Source organism: Canis lupus, chromosome 37 (genome assembly GCF_048164855.1).
Source record: "Canis lupus baileyi chromosome 37, mCanLup2.hap1, whole genome shotgun sequence".
Classification (NCBI taxonomy): domain Eukaryota; kingdom Metazoa; phylum Chordata; class Mammalia; order Carnivora; family Canidae; genus Canis; species Canis lupus.
The window spans coordinates 8,941,208-8,967,241 of record NC_132874.1 but is presented as its reverse complement, the minus strand read 5'-3'; positions in this window follow the sequence as shown (position 1 = coordinate 8,967,241).

Here is a 26,034-nt window from a genome sequence, read left to right as displayed (position 1 = left end):
TGTTGTTGGTGAATGACAGTTTTTTCATTAGTTGTCATTAATTCATTCATTCTGCCAATATTTTCTGAGCACCAGAGGCTGTCCTAAGTCTGAGGTTCTAACGATGAAAAAGATTGACACAGTTCCTTGTGGAATTTGAGTGAATAAAAAAAAAAAAAAGAATTTGAGTGAATAATGAAATAGTGTGATCTTTTATTTCACAAGGTAACAAATTTCAGATGAAAAATATATTTTTTTGTTGAAAGAAATCTTTTCTTTATTTTTTAAACCTTTTTTTTTTAAAAAAGATTTTATTTATTAATTTGATAGAGAGAGCCAGAGAGCACAATTAGGGGATTGGCAGATGGAGAGGAAGAAGTAGATTCCCTGCTGAGCAGGGAGCCTGATGCAGAGCTCCATCCTAGGACCCTGGGATCATGACCTGAGCCGAAGCCAGATGCTTAACTGACTGAGCCACCCGGGTGCCCTGAAATTCTTCCTTTGAAAAGCTATCTCATGCAATGCTGTAATATCATTGAATGTTAGGATTGAAGGGTCATTCATTTATGTAGAAAATATTTATGAATTTCTGTTACTTCTAAGCAAAGCTAGTATCTCAGCTAATATTGTTATAGTGGTCAAGAAATACCAGTCTGGTGCTTGCTGTTTCTCCTGAAGGACGGGTTCTACATACCTGTGTTGTACTTCAGTGTGCTTTGACTCTGAAACTTAGATCTCTGAGGGCTTCATTCTTCCTCTAATTTCTGCATTCTGGAGGAATCTTTAGTGTCGGCTCCAGGTATTCACACTAGTTTGATGGGTCTGGTATGTGGGGATGGGGTGGAAGAGCAACTAATGGAGAGGGGGCTGGAGGAAGACTTAAAGGTTATTTATCCCTTTTTCTCACTTTGTAAACAAGTTACCCGTGCTCCAGGGAACAGAAGGCACACTGCGTATGGGCCATTATAATATTTCTTTGGAATGGGAAATGTCTACCATGATAAAGGGAAGGCCTTTGTCTCTTTCATTCAGCACTGCATCCACAGTCCCAGAATAGTGTCTGATATCAAGGACCCCAGGGAAGCTCCATACAATCAGAAATCATTAGTTCAACCAATGGGGGTTGGTCTTGCAAAGAGGATCCAAGGGAATTCCCCACAAACAGATTCTTATTTTAAAAAAAATCATGTGAGTTAGAGAGGAAAGGCCAAGGGATGGTTTAATTTATGCTTTTTACCCTGGCCTACATCCTTTTTCCATAGCTGGACCAACGCAGCAGTAAATTAATACCACCCCAGTATGGGGCAGGCCGTCTGTGAAAAGAAGCCTGTTGTTTAGCTAGGGGACACAGTTGACAAATAGGACAGAGGGTTGAGAAGCGGGCAATGGCTGGGTTTCCTTGGGACACCTACGTTGGCACTTGAAGAATCTGTTTTAATTTTGTTTCTTTTATCCCATGACCCCAAATGAAGTATTTCTTGGCATACGCACATAAGAGAAAGGTTCCAGCATGTCCCATTTACCACAGAATAGTCCAGGTTTATTTCAGCACCATTCACAGCAGCCAAAGAATGTTTGGGGTTCTGAATGGAAGCAGTCAAAGAATGGCCTATTATTTTTGCACCTAAGTTAGCTGAAAGCAGACACTATGAAATCTCTTTCAGAAAGGAAACTATTCTCCCTATCAAAGTTATATAATGAGGTACAATTACACCTTAAGGCAATTGGATTTGATTTTGGTAAGTAATAACTGAGCATGTACCAAGCATCCCTTAAGAGACTAAAGCAACTTGGACGTGTGGCAAGACAGCTGTCTAGATGAATGAGTCATATAAGTTCTGATTCTAGGCAAATCATTTTCAAAAACCATAATACTCCTTTGCTAGAATAAGGCTGGTTTAACTGTTTAAGGATGGGATCCCTGGATCCCATGAATTTTGTCATATTCTGTATGACCTTAGAATATATCTTTTTGGAACTTACAGTGTAACCCACAATAGGTTGCCTTGGTATGGTTTTTATTTCCATGTTGTAGCTAAGGAAACCAAAACATGGAGCACTCAAGTGGCTTCTCCCATATTCTGTATGACCTTAGAGAAGCCACTTGAGTGCTCCATGTTTTGGTTTCCTTAGCTACAACATGGAAATAAAAACCATACCAAGGCAACCTATTGTGGGTTACACTGTAAGTTCCAAAAAGATATATTGAAGACTTAATATGTGAAACTGTGAATGTGACGTTGTTTGGAAAAAGGATCTTTGATTGTGTAATTGAGTTAAAATGAGGCCATAGGGTGAGCAGTAATTGAGTATGACTGCTTTTTTGGATAAGAAGAGAGACATATGGACACAGAGACACACAGAGAGAAGGCCATGTGACCACAAACGCAGAGATCTGAGTGATCTGTCTGTGAGCCAAGAGACAGCAAGGATTGGAGGCTACCCCTTGAAAGCTACCAACAGTCAAGGAAGGGTTCTGCCCAGAGTTCCAGAGGGAGGATAGCCGTGCTGACACCTTGATTTTGGCTTTCTAGCCTCCAGAACTGGGAAAGTATAAACTTCTATTGTTTTAAGCTATCTAGTTTGTGGTCATTTGTTACAGGAAGAAACTAATATACTACCTAATGTACATGATATTACGAGGTTCAACAATGATCATATAAATGAAAAATATTCTGACATCTATTACACCAGTAGAAATGGGTATAGAAATAAGATGACATTACCTTTTTAAATTTCAAGATATATCCAAAACGAACTACTCTAAAGCAGGTGGTGTTAACAAAATAACAAAAAAACAAAAACAAAAAAAAAAAAAAAAAAAAACAAAAAAAAGCTAAACTGAAAACTCTGTTAGAGATGCTTTTTATTGCTAAAAAATATTTCACACCAAGGTTTTTGCTTTAACAAATTATCTCTAGTAGAAGTCTGAAAACTCAGCACTTCATAAACATTCTTAAACAGTCCACTTTCTGCCTTCTTTCATTTTTATGTGTTTAAATAATTTCTTTCCCTGAGTCTGTGAGTTTTTTCCCAAGGAAACTTGAATGCCTCATTCATTATACTTGGAATGTGGGCTTTCCCATAGCCTGCACAATAACTAGAAAATAAAAACATGGCAAGATGTAAAAAAATAATTTTACAAAAAGTAGCCACTAAAATCCCTTAATAGATATGATCCTCCATTCACCACCCCCAAGAAGCCACTGAGGTGTAATACTGTCAAGTCGATGTCATATTGCAATCTTCTGTTAATCTGAAAGACTGGCTAGTCCAAAATGGCACATTTATCATGTCAAAAATTTCATTATGCGCTAGAGAATGGTGTGGTATATTGCCCCTTCTATATATGTCCAGGAGAGGATTGGCTTTCTACATATACAATGATTATTATTAATTTTAAATAGTTCCTTTTGGTGTCCTGAAAACCATCTCAGAACTCTCTTGAACTTGAATTGATCTGAGCAGGAGACAAGAGAGTTAACTTTATCAGACTGAAACTCAGAAACTCTGGAGGTCATCTTGTTTAAATCCTCTTACTTTACTGATAAGGGAAGCAGAGCATAGCTGTTCGGTGACCTGTGGAAGTCGCACAGGGATTTGGTACAGGATACAATTCCAGTTGCCTAACTTCTACTCCGATGTTCTTTCTTCTCTAAAACCATAGTGGTCATACAGACTTGGTATTAGCTCTTGGATATCACCTTCACAAGCTATGTGACCTTGGAAAAGTCTCTCAAATTCTCTGAACGTGCCTTTTTTAGTTTGTAGAATGGGAATCAAAAAAGCAGGCTGGTAAAAGCTGGAGTGTAGCCGAGAGAGAAATACCAGGGCCACAGAGTATTATCCAAGCTGAAAGAATTTCAGCTTACCACTCCCTGTTCCCCATGCCACATTAATTACTACCTCTCTTCTGTCTCAGATGTGGCTTGTTGGGGGGCATGTCTTCCTTGACCCTCAAAGACTTGGATAGGAGCCTTCTGTTTCCACCTGTAGTCCCTATGGTCATCCCTCGTATGCAACCTCTTCCTTTACCCCACTCCAAGTGTCTAATTATTAGTCTACAGATCTTTGATTGCAGGAACTGTGTCACATTCACTTTTATACCTTAGCGCTCTGCACAGCACTCTAAAAAATAAGTTTCTCAGTGTATGATCAATGGATGAATTGGTTTGTGCACAAATTCTAGGAGATGTTTTGGAGGTATAGATTCTCATGGAGGGAATTTCATCTTTTCTACACCTGCTGCCAATGTAAATGTCAGATGAGCTCTCTCGTGCGTTGTAAGGATCATTTTTTTTTTCTCAACAAGTTTTCATCTTTGATTATGTTTTGCTTAGGATATTGATATAATACATTTGCTTGCATTACCTAAACACATGCTAAGAGTGGAGAGAGCTGGGAAGCTTTGACCAAGTTTCACCAGGGAAAATTCAGTTTAGAATCATGTCTCTACTAAGCACAAGCCACGGTGGACTCAGTTACTTGTAAATAAAGACTTCTGAAGTGTGAGGCAGTTGCAGTGGAGTTGAAAGAGCTCCAAGGTTCTTGTCAAATTTCTTGGGTCTGTGCTTTGGTGTCCTTAAAATGTGGAGATAATAGTATCCACTTCATGGAATTTTTGTGATGAACCAACAAGAAAATGTCTGTGAGCACACTTTGTAGATGGGACATATTACATGAGTGCAGGCGGGTATAGTTCTGACATTTATTGCTACACTGCCAGTGACAACTGATTCCTCAGCTTGTTTTAGGATCTAGGACCAGAAAATGGAGGAAACTGGTCATTGAATGTTATTAAGACCTGGTAATTTGTTGACAGTGTGCTAGTGTTTGCCCAGGTGTTGGTGCTCAGTGACTGCTGGAATGTTCCAGTTTGAGCTCAGGTTGCAGAAAGGCCTAAGTGACTAGGAAGACCCAGGCATGGAAAAGCATTAGTGGCTAGAACCTCTCTTGCTGATGGTGGAGATATGAAAAGATAGCAAGGTCCTCCCTCTAATCCTCAAACTCTGTTCTAGCAGGCTTCTCAGAGGATACAAGTTTGAAATACTCAAATTATTTCTTTTCAATTAGTCTCCCATCTGGATAGTTCCTGAACTGTGAGTCTGGGTCTGTCCTAGGATATACCATTGATGGTGATAAGATTGATCACACATGCTTGAGAAATTCAAGTTGACTCTTGTATTGTGAACAGACCTCTCCACAGGGCGCCATAAATCCAACCAAGGCCCCAGTACTTTTTGGAAGCAACAGATACTTTTGCTTACAGATGGAACATACTCTGAGAAGGATCTCATTCAGTCAACTTTACAGCCTTGCCCAATAACAGAATCTTTCCTCTTTCATGCCCCTATTTCAAGAATGCATGAAGCCTTTGGACCTGTTTTTCCTTCTAGTGTTCTTAAGCTTAACCTACTGCTGCAAGGCAGATGGTTTATGGATTGAAGAGAGAGCCATGATCACAAACATATACATTTAGCATAAAATGCTAAGGACACTTGGCTTGTTTAGCCAAGGCTACAGAGCTTCCCATGAGTGAGGAGGCTGGACAGCTGCAACTTATCCTATGACTAAAGCCTTTCCTCTGTCTCCACATCGTGTGATTACTAACATATTGTAAGCAGGTAAAATAATTTCTTCAGGTTTGAGAGAGAATATGAATTGCTAGCTATTGTCTTATTAGGTTCAGGCTTATATCTTCAATATCTCCATTTTGATGAATTTCTGTGAGTCATCTGCCTTCCATTTAAGGGAATATTTCAAGACATCACACTCTTCTAATCCTTGAACCAGGTGCCTTCTTGTGACACCCACAGCCTCATGTAGGCAGCAAGTGCAGAGTTAGTATTCAGGTGCCCCTGAACAAAAACACCTACCTGTTGAGAAATATTTATTGAGTGGAAGCTGTAAGGATGAGGTTGGAAGCACAGAGAATAGTTTTCCCATAAGCAGAATGATGGGATGACTATGGTGTGTTTCTGTCTGTGTCTCAAAGGAGTGACACCTTGGAGAAGGTACAACAATGCCATCCCTCGGCAGGGATTGTAGCTCCCAGCTGTGGGCATCAGGCATGGGAGGTGCTGTGACATGTGAGGAGATGAAGCTACTCTGAAATCTGCTGCTGACACTTGCTCTTCGTGGAGAAGGTCACCAGGTCACCTTATTATCTCAGTAAGGCTCTCTTTTATTTTTGAGAGAAGGTGAGAGTTTAGGGAAGGTTTCCGATGTGCTACAACTAATGGTTTTGTTTTTCATTCACTTTACAGAATATTTTAGAACCCAAAGAGAACCGATAGTTTCATCTCTTTGTTTTTCATTTGCTAAAAAACAAAACAAAACAAAACAAAACAAAAAACCAGGGAGGCTCCAATATAAAGACTGTTTAAATCATTTCTCTTTCTGTATATTTGACCAAGCATTATATAAAGACATTTTTCTTTTAAAGGTACAGATAAGTTACCGATTTCAGCCAAATTTTTCAAATGTTGCATGTGGTTTAATGATTTCAGTTATGACTTAATATTTGAATAATGTCATAGCTCTCCAAATCTCCCATAATTACAATTCAATTTGTCAGAATTTACTTAATAGCCATGTGCCTAAGCATAAGGGAAACACTTGGTCTGTTTAGCAAACCTTCTGTTGAAACAGAAATACGGGAGATTATAGCTGTTGATTACTGTTTTCGTGTGAGTAGGATCTGCCGTATGATGCAAGATGGCTCCTGCCAACCCAGTCAGCAAAGGATTTTGTTTAGCAGAATTCTGTTTAATAAGAAAGAGTTTTGATACATAATCTTGTCTCAGATGGATTAAACTATTGATTTACCAATACTGTTCCTCCTTCGACCCAGGGGGACTCTGTTGATGCCACTTAGAATATTACAAACTCTCTGCCATATGCATGTTGTCTAGCCCATGCTTCAACCCTATCACCTTTCAGCAGATTGCTTTAGACAAGAGATCTCATGGGCAAGGAATCTGCAATGCATATAAGCTTACTTGCTGATTTAATACAAGAGAGTCCTAGACATTGACCTTGTCTTGAGTTATTCTAACTTGGCAGGGCTGTAACACTGCAAAGACCTGAAAAATCCCTTTTTAACAAGGCTACCTGAACCAAATGGCCCCAGTCCAAATACATGAAAATTTAAAGATGTCCAAGAGATCAGTGGCTTACAGTATTAAAGAGTAGGAAGACTGATGTTGCACTTACCTCAGGTATACTTATTTATCCAGTCAAGGATTCTGTCTCCAAGCATAAGAGCTGCTCTGTTATCACTTTATAAATTGCTGTGCATATTATTTCAGTAATGAACTGGGAGGAGACATTCTGTTTGAAGATGTTAAAGGTACCAAATGCCCCACTAAAATCCCCTGATGTTCAATTATTTGAAAGAAATGATTTCTCCTCAAAGCAGTTTGTATTTTTAATTTTTCCAAAAGCAGCAGCTAAGATATAATGTCCATAGAGCCCATGGTCTTTGGAGTGCCCACAGGTATTGCAGGCCGACTAAAGCCGTTCTCAAGGCAAGAGGCAGTCCAAGACCAGGATGCAGGTGCTTACAGTTTTGCTTACGAGTGCTTTCTTTCAGTGGGGGGAAAAAAATCCCATAATTTTCCAGGGTAAGAGAGAAATTGGCAATACCTATCAACTTGGCACTAAGTAAGTCTAATTTGGCAAGATTTACAGCGTACCCAGCGCAGAAATGATCATATGTGCACATAATGTACTGTATCTTCAATGGCAGCCCTAATGCACTCTGTGCTCCTCTAATGACAGTGGCTGGAGCACAGGGGCTCCTTGGCAAACCCATCTCCACTATGATGTGTTGAAAATATTAGTTGTTGAAACCACAGGAAAGGAGGCAGGCATGGATATATTTACTTCTGCATCAGGTCACTCTATATTCTATTGTATGTGGCATGGTCCAGGCTGACCACTCCTAGCAAGAAGCAAGAGAAGATAAAAACCAAAGTGTGCCAATAAAGGATGAGAGGTGGCCAGGAGCAAGGTTATTAGGATAGGAAACCCAAAGCCCCACTGGGCATGCTTTGGCAAGCATCTTTCCTTAGCTGAGCCTTAGTTTCCTTATTGTAACATGGTCAAGCTGAGTAGGTGATGTCTTAATGCATATTTAGCCTAATATCTATGGTAAATATGGTTAATCCAGAACAAACTTATAGGCAGCCTTTAACTTCCCCATTCTGTACTTCTATGGCGACCATCCACTTAATGCATTGGAGTTCTTAGCCTGAAACCTGCCCTTAGTGTTGTAAAGACAAAGTAAAGACATACTGTTGTGGGTTTCTAAAGGAATTGTTCTGCGAAAAATTGTTTGGGGAGATATTGTTGGGGGAGTGCAAATGAAGAGAGGGTATGCTTTTATTTTGGGGTGGCAGGCACTGCACCAAAAATGAAATAAAAGCGTAACTGGTTTGGTGAATAATTGGGGCTCTACAAACAGAAAAGAGCATAATTCTCCCCTCACACTGCATCTCCAGTTTCTGCAAGCACGCTCTGTGGATTAGTTCTTTTCCTGCCCTTGGATGAACCCTTAGGCAGGTCTCGCCTCCCAGATGATAAACAAATGGTCCCTTGTTTGGGGATTAAAACTTCAACCTCATCTAATAATCACACAACTCCAGTCCAGTCCAGAATATTAATCAAGACTTCAAATGTGTATCCAGGTAAACCTTCCCCACCTTGGGCCTGACCCAGGCTGGCATTCTAGAGTACAGAGAAAGGGCAGAGCCACCTCCTCAGTACTTCCTAGCTGTGATTTTTGACACCTCTGGCTTTGGAGAGGATAATGAGGGAATTATAGGGAAGAGCAGAATCTTATCTGCCTGGTACCCCTGTGATCTGCCATTGGTGTCACCTCGACATGGCAGATGTCCAAAAGTGAGTCTGTCTTTTGGGCAGTTTTGTACATTTCTGGAGGACCCATTGCATCTCTTTTGTCTGGGTGCAGCTATCCCCTCAGTGCCTGCACTTCTAGCATTTTAGCTGCTGGATTGCTGTCTGTCCCCTGGAGGGATGGAAACCAGACTTTGTGATTGAAGAGGGAGTAAGGTCTAGAACTAGGGTTGGGGTTGAGTAAGAAAGAAACTGAAGGTGCTCTGACTTCATCATCAATTTCTCAGGCTGAAGGGTGCCTGAGCTATGGGAGGGAGAATATATTTTGTAAAAATTATGATCAGAACATTTAACATGAGACTAACCCTCCTAACAAATTCTTAAGTACACAATACAGTATTGTTAAACCCAGGTATGATGTTGTACAGCAGATTCTAGGACTTGTTCATTTTGCGTACCTGAAACTTTTATATTGATATGATTTTATTATTTATTTATGTATTTATTTATCTTAAAGATTTTATTTATTTATTTGAGGAGGGAGAGCAAGAGGGAGAGGGAAAGAGAATCTGAAGCAGGCTCCACGCTGAGCTCAGAGCTCGATCCCACCACCCTGGATCTCATGACCCTCAGATCAGGATCTGAGCCAAAACCAAGAGTTAGATACTTAACCCGCTGAGCCACCCGTACCCCAATATTGGATAGGAATTTAAAGTTCTGATTATCTATCTGGACTAGACAAAGATACTTAGACTGGACAATTTTTTTTTTCAATGCCCAGACTAAGAAGCAAGTTGTTTGTTCTTTAGAAGTATTTGCTAAAACTTATATGCTATTTCATATTTTTCTTTGTGTCCAATAGAAGTGTTCCATTTTACATTTTATTTGCAATGTAGGACTCTTGGCCTACATAGTTGGTTACATTTCTTAAAATACATCTTAAAGTATGAACAACTTCCTTCCTATATCCATCATCAAACATCACCATCAATGATGCTTTCACTATTTCTTTTTTGTTGTTGTTAAGATTTTATTTATTTATTTGAGAGAGAAAGCGAGAGCAAGAGCAGAAGCAGGAGGAGTGGCAGGCAGAGGGAGAGGGAGAAGCAGACTCCCGGGTGAACAGAGACCTCTATGTAGGGCTGGATCTCAGGACCCTGTTTGTACTCATGACCTGAGCTGAAGGCAGATGCTTAATCCACTGAGCCACCTAGGCACACCGCTTTCTATTCCTCTAGAGAAAACAACTTTTGTGCTTTCCACTGGGCTCTGACTACTTCTCTGTGTGCCCAGTGGTCAGTGAGGAAGAATGTAAGAAATCCCAGGAGATAGGAATTTGTGGGAAATATTTTGAAAAGAGAACAGACCCATCAGGGACCTGGTACTCTACTCCTTTATCCCCCTGTCATCTGCTGTGATGGCTCAGAAATGAGTAGCAGCAATGAGACAGCGCATTGTTTGAATGACTTGGAAGGGGAACATTTCTAATAATAGCGCCAGGACTAATGAACTTCACATTAATTAATGAAAGTGACAGTAGTTGAATCTTATTCAAATAACATGAATACAAATAAAAACATGCCCGGGCTTGCTTGTCACAGTGTTGCACTGAATGCTACAGTCTGTTAAATAGCTGGGTGTCAGCCAACAGGATACCTGGAATACTTCACAGAATAATACCCAATAGTTCACCAGTCAGTTTTGAATAAATGTGAACTATTCTTTTATGGGTTTAGGTACAGGAAATGAAGTACAGGCTAGATGTCTATATTTGTCAAAGAAAAGCTTCTCCTATATTTCCCATATAACTATGAAGCGTCCATTATCGGGTGTTTTCTCCTAATAGTGTTAGGAGGTGATGTCCTGAGATTTTTCTCGGACCAGTGAATTTCTTCCAGACTAATCTCACGAGAGAGCAGGTCTCCAAACAGGCAACTTCCGTGAAACTCAGAGAATGTGACTTTTGTAATCCTCTGTGGATACCTGGAATTGATAAAGACATGGTGTGCTGGTATCTTCACATATACAAATGGCCTGTGGTTGCCATTTTACATGTGCTGACTTGCAACTTTCTTTCAACAATTGGGTGGGACTCAATAGGTAGAATGACAGCAGCTGATTATACTTTGTTCCTTTTCAGTATATATTCCCTCAACCTGTAGTATTTTGACTCTGCATTGCCAGAGAGTTTTATGGATCTCTCCAACGTAAGTTTCTTTAGAGCAGAGTTTCTCAACCTTGATGAGAGAAAAAATGCTTTACAGGTTGTAGATATAAAGGAAGTCACTTTAGATTTCTTTCTAAGTCAGCATGACTCTACATAAACTTCGTTTAAACTTTGAATAAAGCTCCCTTTCCACTTTAGAGATTCTAAAAGTTTTGTTCATTTTGCATTGACAACGTCAACACTACTGACATCTTGGGCAGGAAAATTATTGATGGTGATGGGCAGTGTATTGAGGGCGTTTTGCAGCATCCTTGGCCTCTATCCATTAGGTGCCAGTAGCAACTCTCCCCTAGCTGTGACAAGCAAAAATGTTTCCAGACCTGACCAAATATCCCCTGAGGGATTAAATCCCTTTTTAACTCCCTCCCACATTAGGACCAATGCCTTAGACAAAGGATCCTGTCTCCCCCTCAAGGCTCCTGAAAAGAACATTAATAGAGCATCAATGACTTAATATGAAAGCAAACCTGGAAATGCCCTGGTGTACTCTCCTTAGAGTCAGATTTTAAACTATGAGATGTGAATTATGCAGATTTTTAGGAGGAATGTGCTTTAACAGATCCATTGAGATGGGAAATATGGTTTCAATCTTTAAACAGACAATACTGTCTTTTATTTTTTTTATTTTTATTTTTTTAAAGGATTTTATTTATCTGATTGAGAGAGGGAGAAAGCATGAGTTCAGGTGGGGAGGAGCAGAAAGAGAGGAAGAAGCAGACTTCACGCTGAGCAGGGACCCCGATGCAGGGCTTGATCCCAGGACCTTGGGATCATGGCCTGAGCCAAAGACAGATGTTTAACTGATTGAGCCACCCAGGCGCCCCATGGTAATGCTATTTTTTAAAGAGCAGGTGCTTTTTAAGAACAGGCTCCCATTTTCCATTGATAACAATTGCTGATAATACTATTAATACTAATATTTTAATGATTCAGAGCCTACTACTAGTAAAATCACTAAGTAAGATAGAGTAATGTAAATCAGTCTTTTTATTATAACAAATATGAAAGAAACACAGAATAAAGTGATACTACTTGGGATTTTGTTCAAGGGTGAAAAACAAATTTAATGGTAATAGAAGCAGAGGTAGGCAATAGGCAGAGATAGGAAAAATTTAAACATTACAGGACTAGAATGAAATACTAGGTAGACAAGGGTAATATAAGAGCAGAGTGGTCCAAAATAGTTTCAAGAGAAGCTTGTCTAAAATTGCCTTTTTCTCAGAGCTTCAGGTGAGAACCACTGTACAATTTAGTCTTGGGGAATTCACAATTGAGAATGTAGTTTCAAACCTCCCTCTCTTTGAACAAAGATCACTTAATGACAGACTTCATTTTGTTTTATTTTTTATTAATTTTCAAACAAAAGGTCTCACATACTTATTACCAAACCAACTTACTGGTGCAGAAGCATAGTAACAGAGAAAAGTCATTTTTCCAATAAAATGTGTCTACTGTTTAGATAGTAGTGATCTTACAGAGGGATACAAGCACATGGCCATCACACAGCATAAATATATGTCATCCCTTAGAGATCCAGCTTGTTTCTACAATTCCTCTCTTGGACCTGTATGGGATTTTATTACCAGTTTTCATCTGAATCCACTGGGAAATGGGATGATCCCGCTTTTGTGTCTTGGTCTGGAATGGCTTGATCCCGAATGTCTTGTGAGAAGACATGGTGGGGAACGGTCAACCCACACACACCATGATGGCAGAGAAAGGGAGAGTTAATGAGCATTTTAAATGCATTGCCTTTGCCATCTGATTTATTAATGCTTCCTGCAAGCTTGGAAAATTCAGAGCTGCTTTCTTTTCTCAGAAAACGGTCGGTGAAGAAACCACCATGCCTATGACCCCAAATCCTGTGGCTAACATCAAAGTGAATAAAAGTGGAAATACAGCAAAATGGCAGAAGTGATTTTTGATTTCTTCCCTGTCCAACCTGTGAAGGAGTGCAGATCTACCTAGGCTTTGAGTGACCATCTCACCACTATGAAAGTTTTTTTAAAAATTATTTATTTATTTATTCATGAGAGACATACAGAGAGAGGCAGAGACATAGGCAGAGGGAGAAGCAGGCTCCCTGTGGGGAGCCAGATGCAGGACTTGATTCCAGGACCCCAGGATCACATCCTGAGCCAAAGGCAGACACTCAACCACTGAGTCACCCAGGCTCCCCACTATTATGAAGTTTTTAATCATGACTGTGGGAAATAACACTGATATATGTATAATATACATATATAATATATGTATATATATATGCGATATACATACATCAGTGATGTGTGTGTGTGTGTGTGTGTGTGTGTGTGTGTGTAAGCAGACTCCTCGCTGAACATGAGGATAACATGGGACTCAGTCTGATGATCCTAACCATGGATATTTTTAGAAACAAGGGACATGTTCAACTCAAAAAAACCAATTTTGCTTTCTTTGCCAAAAGAAGCTGCTCCACTTGAATACAGGAAATTAAATTTCTATGCCAAAAGCATGTTTACAGGTTGCCCCACTTATTTCCTTCTGATGCTTTTCTGAAAATACTTTCCTTTCTAATAATAGTTGATTAACTCAAATGAGTACTTATCAGGGCTCTGTCTTGGTCGCTGCATGAACTCTTAGCGAGCTATCTGCTAGGTATCCTCAGAATTTATCAGATGCCCACAAAGTTATTAGGGCTGAGAAAATTACTAATATAATGTGAACAAAAATACTTTATGGGCTGAGATTATAACTCATTGTTCCCCAATTCATCCTTTAAAAATTAATCAAAAAGTTGGTATTTTATTTTCACATGAAAATTTCATTCAGATACATTTAAATGCCATAGGATTAGGAACACAAAAATGTTTTCTTCCACATATAAGTGAAATCCCATGGTATTTGTCTGTCTTTCTCTGACTGACTTATTTTACTTAACATTATACTCTCTAGTTCCATCCATTTTGTTGTAAATGACAAAATTTCATTTTTTTACTGTATAGATGTGTGCATATGTATATATAAATATATATGTATGTGTGTATTGTGTGTGTGTGTGTGTGTATACAGTCTTTATCCATTCATCTGTTGATGGGCACTTGAGCTGGTTCCATAAATGGGCTATTGTAAATTATGCTGCTGTAAACATATATCCCTTTGAATTAGTGTTTTTGCATTTTTAAAGTACTCAGGAGTGTGACTATCAGATTGTAGAGTAGTTCTACTTTTACCTTTGAACAACCTCCATACTGTTTTCTACAGTGGCTGCTCCTGTTTGCATTTCCACCAGCAGTGCAAGAGGGCTCCTTTTTCTCCATATCCTTGCCAACACTTGTGGTTTCTTATGTTTTGATTTTAGCCATTCTTACAGGTGTGTAGTGGTATCCTGCTATGGTTTGGATTCGCATTTCCCTGATAATGATGATGAGTGATGTTTGAGCATCTTTTCATGTGTCTGTTGGCCATCTGTATGTCCTCTTTGGAGAACTGTCTGTTCATGTCTTCTGCCCACTTTAAATCGGATTATTTGCTTTGTGGATGTTGAATTGTAAAGTTCTTTTGTATTTTAGATATTAACCCCTTACTGGATATGTCATTTGCAAATATCTTCTCTTCAATAGGTTGTTGTTTAGTTTTGATAGTTTCTTTTTCACCATGCAGAAACTTTTTATTTTGATGTAGTCTCAATAGTTTATCTTTGCTTTCATTGCCCTTATCTCAGGAGATATATTTAGAAAAATGTTGCTATGGCAGATGTCAGAGACATTACTGTCTGTGCTCTCTGCTAGGATTTTTATGGTTTCAGGTCTCACATTTAGGTCTTTAATCCATTTTGAGTTTATTTTTGTGTTTATCTTTGTAACTTTTTATTTTGAAATAGTTTCAAATTTACAGACCAGTTGCAAACATGGTACAAAACTCTCCCTCTGTTGTTCTCCCTGCTTGTGTTCTTTTGCTCTCTCAAATAAATAAATAAAATCATTTTAAAAATAAAATAGAGAGAATCATGTTTTTGTACATAGCCACAGAACAACTGTGAAAATCATAACACTCACACTGACAATATACTATCTAGACGTTATTCAAATTTTAGGCATTGTCTCATTTATGCATATTATGGGGAGAAAATGTGTGGCCAGGAGTCAATCACGAGTTGCATTACATACATACTCTGTCTTATGTGCTCTACTCTGGAACAATCCCTTGTTTTTTCTTTGCTTTTCATAACCTTGATGTATTTTCAGAGAACTTACCAGTAATTTCATAGAATATCTTTCAATTTGTGTTTGTGTGATGTTTTCTTAATATTAGTCTTAGATTACATATTTTTGCAAGCTTGTTGCAAAAGTGAGACTGTGTTCTCAGCATGGTGTTTCAGGAGTCTCATGAGGTCATTTTGAACCATGACTGGATGATACTTTTTATTGCTTCATTAAGATGGTGTCTAACAGGCTTATTCTGTTATTATTAGTGTTACTTTATTTTTTAAAAGATATTTATTGTAGGGGACCTTTGGGTGGCTGAACAGTTTAGCACCTGCCTTCAGCTCAGGGCATGATCCTGGAGTCCTGGGATCGAGTCCCACATCAGGCTCCCTGTGTGGAGCCTGCTTCTCCCTCTGCCTGCGTCTCTGCCTCTCTCTCTCTCTGTGTCTCTCATGAATAAATAAATAAAACTTAAAAAAAGATATTTATCTTAGAGAGAAAGACTGAGGGGGAGCAGGGGGAGGAGCACAGGCAAAGAAAAAGGCTTAATCATATTCACTGCTGAGCTCACAGCCTGACACGGAGCTCAGTCCCACCACCCATGAAATCATGACCTGAACCAAATCCAAGAATTGGATGCTTAACTGACTGAGCCACCCACATGCCCCTGTAGTGCTACATTAAAGTTACTATTTTTCTCTGTCATTAATAAGTATTTTGTGGGGAGATACTCTGAAGCTGTGTAAATATTCTGTCCTTTATCAGACCTCCACCAGTGGTTTTTGCATCCACTGATGATTTCTTGTCTGAAGCAGTTGTTACTACAGTAGTTGCCAAATCATGATTTTCTAACACCATAATTTCATCTTTATTAATTAGCTCTGAATACTAGTTTCCATTTCAAGGAGCTTGGATTCTTGAAGAATGGCTGATTTCAGGGCTAGAGGTGGGAGACTGAGATAAGCTTGGACTGGCTCATGGAACAAGAAATCATGGAGTTTCTTGAGAATGTTGGGAACATGTCAAAATGACACTAGAGCTGGCCCAAAAGAGTTCCACTGGCTAATCCTTATGTGGTTAGAGCACCAAAACTAGTAATGTAATGGATTATAACACATTGAATAAGAGATAAATAATATAAAAATTGATGGGTCTCTACTGTATGAATGAATCAATGAACAAAATGTAGATAGAAAGATCCTTCTTGGAGTAGAATGCCATTTTTTTTTTCTTTTAAGGAGACATTGCTTGAAGAGGGTGTGTTATCGGTAAAATGCTAGTCAGTAAGTCAGAACTCCCTTAGCTCCTCAAAAGAGATATCCAGCACATTTTCCCTTATAGATATAGGGCACTGCTGGTAGAGAGGGACATGGGATTTTCCAGAAGTTTCTTTGCTATGAGACAGAGAATGCTGACCCAGGTGCCATTGGATCCTAGGAGAGTGGCACGGCAAATCCCTTCCCTCTTTTGATGACCAGACTAAGACATCTATTTTTATTCTTCCAGTGAGAACTACTGCTAAATAGGCAGCCCGGGTGGCTCAGCGGTTTAGCGCTGTCTTCAGCCCAGGGCGTGATCCCCGGGGTCCTGGGATCAGTCCCACGTCAGGCTCTCAGCATGGAACCAGCTTCTCCCTCTGCCTATGTCTCTGCCTCTGTCTCTCCATGTCTCTCATAAATAAATAAAATCTTTTTTTTAAAAAAAGAACTACTGCTAAATATGTTTTATAAAACTCCAATCTATAATTTGGAAAGGGCCCATGGATGCTTCCTCACCTATGGACAGGTCAAGAGGCTCATCACCTGTCAGAACCCTAGACATGACTCAGTGTTTCCTACTGACAGTTCTGTCTCAAACATTTTGCAGCTTGGAGTAGAAAACCTACCCATTATATGTCTAAGTATTTTTAAAGATATATATGTAGCTAACAAATTCACTAAATAAAATATGTCTGTTCTCCTACCTTGAAAAACGCACCATCAGAATTACAAATAAAAGTGCCAGTGGGCTTTAGTATGGTTAACAATTAGCAACAGAATTGGCTGAATTTTATTATTGCACATATCTGAGTGTTCTCTTGCTTGTGCAGTGATGTTTCTCCACAAAAGGCTTTGGGAATGGATTTTGGTGTAGGTAACTTGTCTGGAGGTTATCCCAAGAAGCACAGGGGAGAGAACAAGGAAATCAAGACAGGAAAGGGGGGAAAAGCCAAAAAGTAAGTGACAGAGAACAGCTCAGCACCATGGACAGCTGGGACTCAGTTCCCTTTGGAAGCATATCTTTCACAAAACAAAACAAAACAAAGCAAAACAAAAGACACCCTCCCTCCACTTTTGCCTTTGTACATGTTCATGATAAAGTTATTTTTCTTTAACCTGTAGTACAATTACAGGAAATTAGTTTCTATGCCGAAAGCACGTTTGGAGGTTGATTAGTTTATTTTCCTCTGAAGCATTTCTGAAATTATTTCTCCTTTCTAAGAATAGCTGATTAACCTGAATGCATTTTCATTAGTGCCCCTCATTAGTGCAGTCCGCATCGAGGAATTGTGCATGGTGAGACAGGAGAGCTGGGGAACTTTATTCACCGATGTTGACTCTCTTCAGTTGCTGATTGTCTCTGAGAGTATCAAATTCCTCGTGCTTTGGGCTTTTCTGTGCACTTTCTGATCTAGATCCCATGACGCTGGAGAAAGATCTTAGGCAGAGAAGCAGGAAGTTGTAAGCCCTTGCACTGACTGTTTTTCTCCCCTCCCCAAATATTTTGTTTGTCTTATAATCAAGAATTTTATGTAATGGCTTCTACCCAGAATAATACACTAAATGCATTTTAAGTCTCTCAAATTGGGATCCCTGGGTGGCGCAGCGGTTTGGCGCCTGCCTTTGGCCCAGGGCGCGATCCTGGAGACCCAGGATCGAATCCCACATCAGGCTCCCGGTGCATGGAGCCTGCTTCTCCCTCTGCCTGTGTCTCTGCCTCTCTCTCTCTCTCTCTGTGACTATCATAAATAAATAAAAAAAATTAAAAAAAAATTTAAGTCTCTCAAATTGTATTTTCATCAAAGATAACACGTAGAACAAATATAAAATTAAAAGTATTATTTTCTTATGTTTTTATTTGCTTATATTTTTCAAGTGTCAGATATTTATTCATCAGTGTAAACCCCGACATAATACACCAACGTGATTTTCTGCATTTACAGGGGAAAACTCATGTTTTCAAATTAAAAAAAAAATTTACATGACGAGGCAGATCAGAAATTAGACTCAATTAATGCCAAACTGTTAAAAACATTTATGTCCAGTTGAGTTTTTTCATTTCCTATTTTTTAAGCTACACCTAGGATTTTTTTTTTAAGATTTTATTTATTTATTCATGAGAGACGCAGAAAGTGAGAGGCAGAGACACACGCAGAGGGAGAAGCAGGCTCCCTGCAGGGAGCCCAATGTGGGACTCGATCCCGGGACTCCAGGATCATGCCCTGGGCCCAAGGCAGGCACTCAACCGCTGAGCCACTCAAGCATCCCTACACCTAGGGTATTTTAAAATAACCTTTCTCTTTTGGAATAATTTGGGATTTACAGAAAGGTTGCAGAGATAACCAGAATTCCCAAATGCCGTCCCCAGTTTCTGCTCATGTTAGCATCTTACATTACCATGATATGCTTGTTGTAATCAACACACCGAGATTGGTACATTAGAATTGACCAAGCTTCCTAATTTATTTGGATTTCTGCCATCTTTCCACTGCTGTCCTTTTCTGTTTCAAGAGCCAATCCAACTTACCACAGTGCATTTAGTCTTCCTGTGTCCTTAGCATCCTCTGGCCTGTGACAATTTCAGTGTCTTTCTGTTTTTCACAACCCTGGAGTTTTCAAGGGGAACTGGTCAGGTATTTTGCAGAATGTCCTCAGCTGAGTTTGCTGCTGTCTTTGTCACACTTAGTCAGTGGTTAAAGGTTTGGGGGAAGACTACAGCAAGGTGAGGTGCCCTTCTTATTCTCATCACATCATGCCAGGGGGACACATATTACCCACATGACCAGCTGGTGTTCATTGGTTTCTCCACTATAATTTTACTTGCTCTCTCCAGCAGTGAGAACTTCCAGCCTACTGCCAGGAGGAGGGAGAAATGAAGCTTCATTCCATGTATCATTTGGAATCCTTTTATAAGGAAAATTTAGGTCTTTACTCCCATTAGTTATTGATTGAATTCATTTATTTATGTTTGTATGGATTCACCTATATTTATTTTACTTTTTGAATTATAATACCATATTGTATAGTTTATTTCTTTGCTCAAATTCTTTCAGTTTTGGCCATTGGGGACACTTTTAGGTTGACTTCTGTTTCCCTTGACATGCCTTCATTTTTTTTTCAGCACTTCCTTACTTTCTGGCCCTCAAAGATATCTGGGCTCAACTTTAATATACCTATTATAATCCAGGAATAAATCATTCATCTAAGAAGCTTTGGTTCCTGTCATTGGAGAATAGTACAATAGAAACCAAGATTTGGGTATTAGGTGTGCTCACTGCTACTGGGGTGTCACTCCCTCTAGGCCCTTTCAGCAGAGTTATGAAATATCTGGATATATATTAACACATGTCTTATATTCCTAATTATCTCTAGCTATCATCTGAATATATAGTAAACTAAACATGAGTTTATGTCTTTGACTGTAATTCATTACCACATGGTTCATTCTTGTTCCCTCCTATCACTTGATTATCTGTAACTTCTGTCTCTGACAATGAGAAACCTGGTTCTCATCATGCACTATCCATTTACTAATATGTTTAACTTTAGTACACATTTTAGACAGTTTTAGAATTGTTAACTGATTCCATAATGTGAAAAAAATTATCAACTAGAGTGCAGTGTTTATGTACTCTTCCATTTTTGTGTACTTAACCTTACAGTTTCTAGTCTGTAAAAACTGTTTTCAAAGTTCCTTATTGAGGTCAGCCCCTTTTTCCCCACCACCCCTCCAATGAAGTTATTTATACATTTGTATCATGGATCCATTTGTCATACTCTGCATTCCATCTTGGGATCCCTCTGATATTCTGTTTGATTTTATTTTTAATGTTCATGTTTAATGTTCACTCTTTGTAATGTATGTTTCCAGGGGTTTTGGTGAATGGATTTGGTCCACAAGTCCAGTACCATAGAGAACAGTTCCATGACCGTAAAAATTGCCTTCTGCCTCTCTTTTAAGCTCTCCTTTCCTATTATTCTAAGCTCTGAAGATCACTAATATGTTTTTCATCTCTATGAGTTTCCATCCAATTGCTTTTTTCTGATGTAGACAGATAACAGGTAGCTTTCGGGATCTGACTTTCTTACATAGCAAGATGCATTTCAGAGCCATCTATGTTGTGTGAATCAATAGCTTTTCATTATTGAATAGTATCCTATTGTATTGATGTAACAGCTTGTTTATGTATTCATCAGTTGAAGGACATCTTGATTGCTTCCGGTTCTGGGTAATTATGAATAAAGCTGCTGAGAACATCACATACAGGTTTTTGTGTGAAAACAAGCTTCTATTTCACTTGAATAAATACCTAGGAGCACAATTACTAGATCGAATGGTAAATCTGTTTTACTTTATAATAAACCACTAAACTCTCTTCCAAAATAGCTGTACTATTTTGTCTTCTCACCACCAGTGATGAGAGTCCTTGTTGCTCAGTATCCTCAGCATGTGATATTGTTAGGTTTTTAAAAAGTATTTTAGCTATTCTAATATATGTAGATTGGTATCTTATTGTGATTTTAACTTTCCATTTCCTAATGACAAATGATGGTGAGATTCTCTCAAATGCTTATGTGCCCATGTATTTGCCAAATTTTGGTGAAATGTCTGTTTAAATCTTTTGCCTGTTTTTAATTGTGCTTTTTGTTTTCTTATTGTTGAGTTTAGAAATTATATATTCAGAATACAAGTTATTTATAAGATATGTGATTGGCAAATATTTCCCCCATTCTGTGGCTTGCCTTTTCATCCTCTTAATAGTGTCTTTTAAAGATCAGAAGTTTTAAATATTAATAAAATCTAATTTATCTTTTTTTTTAAAAGTTTAAGGATTGGGTTTATGATGTTGTATTAAAAATTCATCTCTAAATCCTGAATCATGCAGATTTTCTCCTATAGGTTTTTGAAGAATTTTTATAGTTTTACATTTTACATTCAGGTCTATGATTTATATTGAGCTAATTTTTGTATAAGGTATAAGGTATGTGTTGAGGTTAATGTTTTTGTCTATAGACATCTAGTTGTTGCAGTACTATTTGTTGAAGAGACATTACTTTTTCCATTGAATTGCCGTTGCTTCTTTGTCAAAACCACTTCACTGTGTTTGTGTTTGTCTATTTCTGGCCTCTATGTTCTGTTCCACTGATCTATTTGCCTAGATTTTAACAATATCATGACATCTTGGTTACCATTGCTTTATAGTTAAGTTTTAAAATGTGTAAGTTTTTTTGCAATTGTTTTGTCTTTTCTAGTTTCTGTGTCATTCTGTTGGATTGTAGTTATAATTCTGCTACTCCAGATTTTATTTATGACCTAGGAACTAGAACCAAGACAAAAACTACCATGTTATAATGATATTATTCCTGTATTTACAAATTGCCTAGGAGCAACTGGTATTATAAAAACATATACTATAGTAGAAGGACGCAGTATTCAATGAATAGTAGTTACTATTATTGTCAAATATATCTTATAGGGTAATTGTGAAGAAACAATTATAATGTGTGAAGCTGCTTTGTAAAATCAAGTGCTATATGAATATACATTACTTTTGAGTTTAAACTGTATGATACCATATTTTATTCTTGCCATCTTCTGTGCATAAATGGACTATTGATCTGGATAAGGTTCATATAATTTTAGATGACATATGTGGATACTAAGGCTGTCTGGAGAAATAGATTAGCAAAATCTAGTAATGTTACGGCTAGGCACATCACTTCCCATTATTCCCTTCATTCAGAGAGTCAGGCAATGATTTCCTAGAAAATCATTTTAAAAGTCTGCTCATAGTATTATATATCTTTTAAGAGATGGAAGATCAATGAGCACCAAAAGGATGTTGCTTTGATTATAGCAAAGGATTCAGGCTTAATGTAGGAGCCCTTTCTTCCTTCCTTCCTTCCTTCCTTTTCTTTATTTTCTTTCTTTCTTTCTTTCTTTCTTTCTTTCTTTCTTTCTTTCTTTCTTTCTTTCTTTCTTTTTTCTTTCTTGTTGTGAGGTTGAACCCCTCATTGGGCTCCACACTGGCTGTTGAGCCTGCTTAAGATTCTCTCTCCATCTCCCTCTCCCTCTGCTCCTCCTCACCCCCATCCTCTCTCTCTCTCAAAAAAAAAAAAAAAAAAAAAAGGGAGGAGGGGAAGGAAAAAAAAATAAAACCTGCTCTGTGTTCATGGATGGAACAAGAGGAACAGATTTCTAGATATCTTATGAGCTAATTCTCAGCAAAATTTTGTCACAGAAATTCAGTGGGATTTATTTATTGATATAAGTTGAATTAAAAATTAAAATGGTATGAAACAATTGCCATATATTTTCAATGAAAAATTCTCTCCAGCCTGTGTTTAAAACGTCCAGAAAGGCAAAATGAAGCATGGAATCTTTAGGAATAAAGTAATGTTGAAAGCCTTTATTAACATTCTTACTTCCAGTAATCGTGGAACACCTTATGCTTGGGAAAATTTTAAGAACAAGTAGGCAAGCTGGATAAAATAAAAAAATGTTCGGTATGAAGGCACTAGAGAGTTATCAAGATATTCAGAATTTGAGGTTTCAGTATCCCAGAGAAAAGAAACATGCTTTGAAATGCACTCACTCTTATTTTCTGTGAGCGTTTTCCATTCAAGAACATTATTCTGGGGGATCCCTGGGTGGCTCAGCAGTTTAGCAAATGCCTTTTTCCCGGGGCATGATCCTGCAGTCTTGGGATCGAGTCCCACATCAGGCTCCCTGTATGGAGCCTGCCTGTGTCTCTGCCTGTCTCTCTCTCTCTCTCTCTCTCTCTCTCTCTGTGTCTCATGAATAAATAAATAAAATATTTTTTAAAAATAAGACTATTCTGGAATTAGAAACAAGGATGTCTGACACCACAACTTCTACTCAACATTTTACTATAAGTCTAAGTACAGTAAGTCAAGAAAAAAAACATTTAAAGCCTATTTCTATGTTATTCATAGAAAACACAGTTGTAGAAAATCACCTGAAAAAAAATTTACAGATAACCTATTAGAATGAAACAGTAAGTTTATCAAGGTAAAACCAAAGTATTTCTTTCTGTATTCTAAAAAAATTAAAGAATAAAATTAAATAATATTTTTATAATAACAAAGATGTCAAATACAAAGAATTAATCTATTGAAAGTTGTTCAAAATTCTACACATTCTACACAAACTTCTACACAGAAAACTATAAAACATTATTGATATGAGTACATATGAGTACATATATATATTTTAAAGATTTTAAAGATTTCATTTATTTGTTTGAGAGAGATAGAATGAGCAGTGGGGAGGGGCAGAGGGAGAGAGAGAGAGAGAGAGAGAGAGAAAGAGAGCAGACTTCCAGCTGAGCAGGGAGCCTGGTGCAGGATTCAATCTCAACACCCAGAGATTATGACCTGAGCCTAAGGCAGACACTTAACCAACTGAGCCATCCAGGCACCCTGATATATATATGTATATTTAAATATACATATATTTAAATCTTTAAATCTTTAAATATACATATTTAAAGATTTTAAAATTTATTTATTCATGAGAGACACAGAGAGAGAGAGAGGCAGAGAGGCAGAGACATAGGCAGAGGGAGAAGCAGGCTCCACTCAAGGAGCTAGATGTGGGACTCGATCCTGGGACTGCAGGATCACACCCTGGCCTGGGAAAGGGAGACATAAAGGTTCTAGATGATAAAATAGGAGAACATCTTCAAGATTTTAGGCTAATCAAAATTTTATTCAACAGTACACAAAAAATCTGACAATAAAATAAAAATTTAAAAATGGATTACACTAGATTTAAGAGCCTGGTTCATTAAATCCATCATTAAGAGTAAAAAAAACAACAGTAGAAAGGGAGACTATATTAGTATTCATATATTCTATAAAGAATTTGCATCTAGAATATACAAAAACTTTTGTAACTCGTTAAGAAAACTATAGATCACACTCTATAAAAAATGGGCAAAATTTGAATAGGCACTTTATAAAAAAAGATATAAAATAGTCCCAAAACATATCAAAAATTGCTTGATATTATTAATTATTCATGGAAGTACAAATAAAACCACAAACTAATACTATTATATACCTATCAGAATAGCAAAAATTAAAAAGGCTGATGATACCAAATGTTGAAATGATATAGACCAATTAAGAGTTCCTATACAGTGCTGGAGGGAATGTAATTTGGTACAAACAGGTTGGAAATCCATCAATATCTACCAAAGCCAAATATATAGATATCTAATGACTAGGAAATTCTATTCTTATATAGCCTCAAAAACTAATTTATTTCTTCATCAAAGAACAATGCATAAGAATTTTATAGCAGCCCTACCAGCAATAGCTCCAAAGTTGAAACAACTAAAACGAACAGATTCAATAAATAATTAGAGGGTATAAATTTTAGGCTTTCAAGTGATTTTTTTGTGGAAAATAGGAAAGAATGAGGAGTCAAGGATGAATGTCAGGTTGCTGTCTTGGAAATTGAGTGAAATTAGTTGCAAAAGAACACAGAAAGGGGAGCTGATTTGAGGGAGAAGATGTGCTCTGTTTTAAAGCTACTGACCTTGAGGTGAGTGGGACTTCAGCCAAATGTAGATATTTAGCTAGACATAAGGGTATGAATCCCAGAAGAGAAATCTAAACTGTAGGTACATTTTTTAGAGGTATAAACTTGTAGTTAGTAATTAAAATGAATGAAACCTCCCATAGAGATCAAACAGATTGAGATGTTGAGAGGACATATGACAGAACTGAACTGACATTTAGGGAAAGCACATGAAAAAGTCCAACAAAATATATTAAATCATTCAAAATTCAAAAGATACTTGAACACCTAATATATGCAAGACAGTTAGGCAATGGGCATACATCAGTATACCAAACATGTGAAAATCCCTGCCTTCATGTAGTTTACATTCTAGTGGGAAGAGACAGATAATAAACAGAAGATATAAGGAAAATAAATATTAGTTGGTAATAATGCTATGGAGTAAAAATAGCAGGAAAGGGAAATTTGTAATTTTTAAAATTTTTAGTTTGCAAAATATATATAACCTAAAACTTAACCATCTTGACCATTTTTAAGTGTGCATTCAATAGTGTCAGGTACATTCACACTGTTGTGCAACCAATTTCCAGAACTCATTTCACCTGGAAAAATGGAAACTCTATATCCATTAAGCAATATCTTCCTGTTCCTCTCTCCCCCAGCCCCTAGTAATCACCATTCTACTTTCTGTCTCTAAATTTGACTGCTCTAGATACTTCATGTAAGTGGAATCATACAGTATTTATCTTTTTGTAACTAGCTTATTTTAGCATGATATCCCATGGGTTGATCCATGTTGTAACATATGTCAAAATGTCCTTACTTTTAAGGCTGAATAATAGTTCATTGTATGTATATATTATGTTTTGTTAGTCTGTTCATCAATGCACATTTGGGTTGCTTCCCACCTTTTGTCTCTTTTGAACCATGCTGTTGGGAATGTGGATGTACAAATAGCTGTTCTAGTCCCTA